Here is a 6,855-nt window from a genome sequence, read left to right as displayed (position 1 = left end):
TTGGCATAGAAAACCCAAAAAAAAATTTTCGCATCGAAACAAAGCTTCCTCTACGAGGAAGCAAAAACAAAAGTAACTTACCCAACCCTGGAAATCATCATTTTCACCCTTTCATATCTCCGGCACCGTGCCTATGCTCATCTTAAAATTTCTCTGGGATTAATTTCCCATCATATAGTACTATTTGGCATTATGTAAGTAAGTAACGTATTTATCCCTTGCGGGGTACATGCGGACCTCCGCTCCGCTTACAGTTTCCTTAATCTAATCCTTATTCTCTAACTTATTCTATCTTACAATTAGACTAACCTTAAACTACCCATTCATACCAGAGAGAGAGATTCATTCATCCGCATTTCTTTTTCCATTCTGTCCCCATTCATCCTCCATTCATACTCCTGAACCTCCGTTTCCGCCTCATCTTCCTTCCTTTCCATTCCTTCCTCATTCACACCTTCTACCTCCCTTTCCTCCCTCCAATCCTCTATCCTTATCAACCATTTCTCCCCCTTTCCCCTACCTCCCAGTACCTCGTCTACCATTTCCTGCCACCCCTTCTCCCTCCCCCAATCTGCACACTCCTCCCATACATGTTCCCATGTCTCTTCCTTCCATCCACATACCCTATATTTCCTTTTTTCCTCTTCCTAATACCTACCACCTCTCATTTCGTTCCCTAGTCTAAATCTTGCTAATCTCTGCTATCTATCTTCCTTCCATCCCTTCTTCAGATATTCCGGTATCCCTTCCTCCTTTATCCTCTTATACCATACGTTCATCTTCGACTCCTCTATTTTACCTCTCCTCTCTTTCTCCTGTCATCTCTTCTCTCTTTTCACTATCTCTTCCCCCCTCAATTCTCCTTTTTCCCTCATCCTTTCTATCTCCCCTATTTCCCATCCTTTTTCTCTATAAAACTCTCTTCTCTCCCTTTCCCATTCCCCTGCCACTTCGCCATTTCTTGCTCTCTCTCTCTCTCATCTCTTCCCAACACCATCTTGCTATCTCACCTCCCCTTCCCTCTCCCAACTTCCTTTCGTATCCCCATGCTCTCATCTCTGCCCTCCCTCTTATTTTTACTCTCAGTTTCCTCTCTTATCATATACCCCGGCGTGTTCCACCCTACCCCCATTAACCATTTTATATATCTATCCTGCAGTCTTTCCATCTCCTCCCTCTCCTTCCATCCCCATATCTCCACCCCGTATCCCATCACCGTCCACACCAGCCTATCAAATAACCATAACCTTCTCGCCCAATCTCCACCAAATCTTCTCTTTCCTATCCCCCACTATTTGGCATTAAAAATGTTTGAAATTCGAGGTCTCAAAAATGGGCGAAAAACAGGTCTTTTTGCCGCCACTATTTAATTTACATGTATACAGAGTATTAAAAGTGTAGTAAGCTCTATAAGTGTGGGTAAGGAGATAAATGCAGGAAAAGAATTATTTATATTATTGAAAATAAGGAACATGTGGAATTATTATGAGATTACTACAATTGAAAGGCACGAAAGAAGGAGCAAGGGATATATTAAAAACTGTATTTTGCATAAAACAGACAAGTTTATCGATATAATAAATACGTCTCTGAGGAAAGATTATTGTTCAGAGGGTTGAAAAATATTAATAGCGATAGTACTGATCCCAAAAGTGGACAAAGCTAAGAAAGTAAATATAAACTTATTAATATTGTTATGTCCGCGCTGAGATGACTCTTAGGGTTGAGCTGTGTCGAGTCTACCCAGTATAAGGAATCTGTACCTTGATGGACCTGTGTGACCTTAGCACTTGACTTTAATAAAAAATTATTTTATGTATTCAAGAGAGCATCGTTTGTACCCATTTGCACCATTGTCAGGTTTGTTTGTACCAACAAGGGGGTGATTATACCGATTTTTTAAAATAGTGTAGGAAATTTCTTAATGTAGTCTTTATTCACTGAGACTATTACAAACGATATCTCAACGTCGCTGCTCGTGGTCTCTCGACGACTCTCTCTGTGCGATCCATAATCCCATCGACCTTCTTGCTCTTTTCGATCTTTAACTGTTTTCTTGTCGCCGCGCCGCTAATACGCGAGAGCGCCGCTTCGCGCACACGTCTCGCCGCACGCACCTCGCCCATCATGCGCTAAATTAGAAGTAATACACAGTTTGAACTTATATCTACGCCTTTATACCTACAATAGGGGTAAGTGTCAACTTCATCATTTTTAGAGATATTCGAATTCTAAAAGCGGGTGCTGTTTCGCGGTCGTTTGTACCCGTTTGTACCACCGCCAGTTTTGCCTGTATACTTCAAGGGGATGATTGTATCGAATTTTCAAAATAGAAGTAACAATAGTACAAACGGGTACAAACGACCACGAAACAGCACCCGCTTTCAAAATTTGATTATCTCTAAAAATGACGAAGTTGGCTTTTACTCCTATTTTGAAAATTCGGTATAATCACCCCCTTGAGGGTCCAAACGAAACCGGCGGTGGTACAAACGGGTAGTTTATGGAAACTGCGATAGCCCGTTTCATTGTCGCAGTGGAAGGTAGCGTCTGCGGCGCTCGCTGAGGATCGCAAGGTGTAGCAGGTCCTGAACAGACGACTTGTTCGTATGGTCAACGAGGAATATATTTACAAGTTCTATTTACAAGAGTTATGTACAAGTGTATTGTGATTGATTTGTCTTATGCGCCTAAAGGCGCTGGATTCAAAAAATATCTCTACCGAGAGACGCGGTAATTAGGATTGCGCTCCCGGTAAGAGATGTGTGGGGCAGTTAGCGTGACCCGGATCGGGCCGTAGGGAGTGTTCTATGACGCTCTGCAGTGCACCGTGTGTGGCGGTGATTGCAGCAACGAGGAAATCGGCGAGAACGGTCGGGCCTGTATATAGTGAGGGCTCGTAAAGCGCCGCACGCGGATGTCCCAAGGCGTCAAGTATATTCTCGGCGGTCTTATTCGACGAGGCGGAGACAGCGTGATGGGCGTCAGTCGCCAGTTCCGGTATTGTATACACCGGGCCTTCGTTGCTGCTCGTCGTGCCTCTCGTCCTCGAGATGCTCCCTCTCTGCTCATTGCTGTTCGGCTTTGCCTCGGCGGTTGCGTTGTTGTCGGCAGTCGGCTTCCTTCTCGGTGTGACGACGGTTCTAGGTCTGCTGGTGTGCATGAGTCCTCTAGGTATCTTGCGGATTTCTTTTGGAGTTGATGCGCAGAATTGATCTTGCGTTGCGTTATATTGTTCGCCACTTGTTTTTACTTCCGAGAAGCGTGTCCTGCGGCGTCTAGCGGTGCCGCGCGGAGCTTTGCTTCGGGGGTGTGGGCTTTCGGGGTTGGCGCCAGCGCGCGTGGTGTTGTGTGGTGGCCGGGCGGCCGTTCTGTAGGGGCGCCTAAGGTCGCCGTAGAGTACAAACGACCACGATACAGGACCCTCTTTCAAAATTCAAATATCTCTCAAAATGACAAAGCTGGCTCTTACTCCTATTTTGAAAATTCGGTGTAATCACCCCCTTGAGGGTCCAAACGAAACCGGCGATGGTTTAAACGGGTACAAACGATGCTCTTTTGAATGGTGTGAGTCAATTTTAAATATTTTAAAGTGGGGTGCTGGCGATATTTTCATCTTTTTGTAACTTTCGCCCCTTTGAAGTACAAACGAAATGGTAGTCACATAATTGGTGGTACAAATGAGTACAAGCGATGCTCCTCTGAATGCATCAAAAATTTTTTTATTAATATCAGGTGCTAAGTTCACACAGGCGAACTTGATGGTAGTATGATTATAATGACGATATTTTAGCTGTGATTCACATTGGATGCCATGATAAGCACCTAGTTGTGCAACACTTAAGGTCATCACACGTGAAAAATTTTCATTGTATCGTAAAGCCATAAGCTAATCAATCAATCACAGTTCGGCATTCTCACAACGTAATAAAAAAGTTTGACTGCGATTGATAAATTTTACAATTTTATATTTACAATTTTAAACTTTTTGTGTGCTGTAACGTTTACGTTTATTAGCGTCTCTATTTGGGCGCCATGTAATTTTTTTTTCGGGGGTCAGGTAACGGTTCGTTATTTCACCTAGTCGGCATTTGCGGGACGCATTGTGCGTATACGGTGTTCTGCTTTCTTCCCTTTGCCGGATAGTTTCAGCACCCAGGGTCGATATGAGAAGGAAAGAGAACACCTGGAATCGGTTTGGCTTTTTACGGAGAGATGGGTGTTATGGCTTGCAATAAAATGAACTAAATCGTGTTTACAAAAACAAACTATAGCTTCGATTTATTATAAGAGAATATAGTTGTATGAATACAAGAAAGGAATACCGGAATGCGGTCGTATTAAATACAGAGAAAATCAAGAGAATACAGTAAGTGCGCTGCTGCGTTTAAATACAGAATAAAAAATTGAACGAATACAAAATTGTGTTGCAGTGTGAAACACGGAACAAAAAGTAGATCAAATACAAAAGTGCGCTGCTGTGTTTAAATACAGAACAAAAGTAGAATGAATACAAAAGTGCGCTGCTGTGTGAAATACAGGACAAAAAGTAGAACGAAAACAAAAGTTAATCGGAATGCAGGGAATCAGATAAGTATTATACAGCGATGAGAACAAAATAAAGAAACGGATTAATCATGGGTAAAAGAATGAATATAAAGAAAGAAATGAGACAAATTTTTAATACTTATTTAATAAAAATATAATGCAAACAACTTTAATATAAATAAATTGTTTATTAAAAGATAGCTTTTTCTAATTTAATTGTGGGGTACATATCGATCCTGATTCACGACATTATTGTTTATTAAAAAAACTTGGCACTGCTAAACCAAATGTTAATTGCGCTTTTCCTTCCTCCTTGCAAGTGTTAAACCCTTTTTTTAAAAACATATCGGTCTTCACATTAGTTTATTAAAAATTCCTGAGTTTATTAAAAAATTTTGACCCTATTAATCCAAATGATAACTGCGTGACATCTTTCCTGCATGACATCTTACAACAGTTTATTAAAAAACCGGTTCACATATCAAAGATAGTTGGACTTTAATGAATACTATTAAGGGCAAGAAAATTAACACCAACGACATTCTTATCTCCCTTGACGTCTCGGCTCTCTTCACCAACATCTCGCGGGAACTCGTACTTGAGGGTATAAAAATGAGATAGCCTGATATAAGGAAAAAACCAGACTCAAATGTGATCAGTTCCTACACGCTGTTTCATTTGTACTTGAATCAACAAGTTTCCAAATCAATGGTACATTCTATGAACAAATCTATGGCAGCCCCATGGGATCGCCGCTTTCTCCAATTTTAGTAGATATTGTTATGGAGGACCTCGAGACTCATTCTTTGCAACAGCTCAACTTTGAAATCCCTACGTTGCATAGATATGTAGACGACATCTTTGCCGTTGTGCCAGGTAGTGAGATTGACCGGATCATAAATGTTTTTAATAACCACCACCCTAGACTCAAATTCACATATGAACTTGAAAATAATGGATCAATTCCTTTCCTGGACACAATGATAATTAGGAACAAAGAGGAGCTACTGACAAACTGGTATAGACAACCTACTCTCTTTCTCGGGAAGGTATATTAATTACACAGCCCCACAAAAGAATTTTTGTCCGGCGGACCAGACTAGTCAATTCCTACGTATTTTGGGTCGCTGAATGCGAATCCGAGGTCAGAATTTTAAAGTTGGCTCGTTTTTCTTCCTAACCTCAAAAAACATACTTTTTTGGTACATTTTATGCCATAATAAAAAAACGTGAGCTAGTTTTTAAATTCTGATCGTGAATTCAGATTTAGAAAGTTACGTTACATAATACTTGACTAGATTTATCAAATTCAAAATGGTGGATCCAATATGGCCGATGTTTATAAAATTGGTCCGATTCGCTTGAAACTTGGTACTCGGGGTTTTTTAGGGTCGCTGATTATGAATCTGAAGTTAGATCCATGGGCGTACCTACGTTGGGGCAGGGAGGGGCAGCTGCTCACCTCTGCTCAAGACCATCGTGAAATTATCTAAAGGTGCTGTATACAACATTTCATTGGTTACGGAGTATCTAAAGATGATCTTAAAACAGTCTTCAATATAAAATCTAACTATGAATTCTGGTACTAGTGTACATATGAATTTTCATATACAGGGTGTTAATAAATCATCGCATTGGCGGTATACCGTCGGATAGCGCGCGAAAATCTAAGAAAAATGCCGTTTGTTACAAGTCGATCCGATCACTACGTTCCGAGTAATTAATTATTGAAAATTAATAATTTGGGCCAATCAGCGCGCGAGCCCAACGGACAGGAGAAGGGGCGCACGCGATAGGCACGCTGTACAAGATTTTGGTCAGCGGTTTCACCCACGATCTAAACTTACAATTAACTCTAGTCCCTAATTCATAACCCACACGTGCACGCGTATACGCACACGTATGGACAAAAGAAAGAAAGAGTCTAACACTTTTGTGAGGAAAGAGGAAGAGCGTAATTAATATTTGGTTTAGCAGCGCCAAGTTTTTTTAATAAACAATGATATCATGAATCAGGATCGATATGTATCCCACAATTGAATTAGAAGAGGCGACCTTAGTAAAATATTTATTTGTATTAAGTTTATTTGCATTAAATTTTTATCGTAGTAGTAGTAGTAAGTTTATTGTTCCCCTCAGGGCTACAAGGCTCTTTCACTCTATGGAGCGTTCCCAAACCCTTTACATCCATCACCTTCTCCTTGTCTCCTAGCGACCTGGCCCTTAGCGACCGTTACATTCTATCACCCCTCCCTCTCCTTGCCTCGCCCTTTTCCCTCATCACCCTCTCCCTCCCTAATCTCTTTC

Source organism: Vollenhovia emeryi, unplaced genomic scaffold (genome assembly GCF_000949405.1).
Source record: "Vollenhovia emeryi isolate VEMERY1.0 unplaced genomic scaffold, V.emery_V1.0 DF939547.1, whole genome shotgun sequence".
Lineage (NCBI taxonomy): Eukaryota > Metazoa > Arthropoda > Insecta > Hymenoptera > Formicidae > Vollenhovia > Vollenhovia emeryi.
This window is presented reverse-complemented; position numbering follows the sequence as displayed.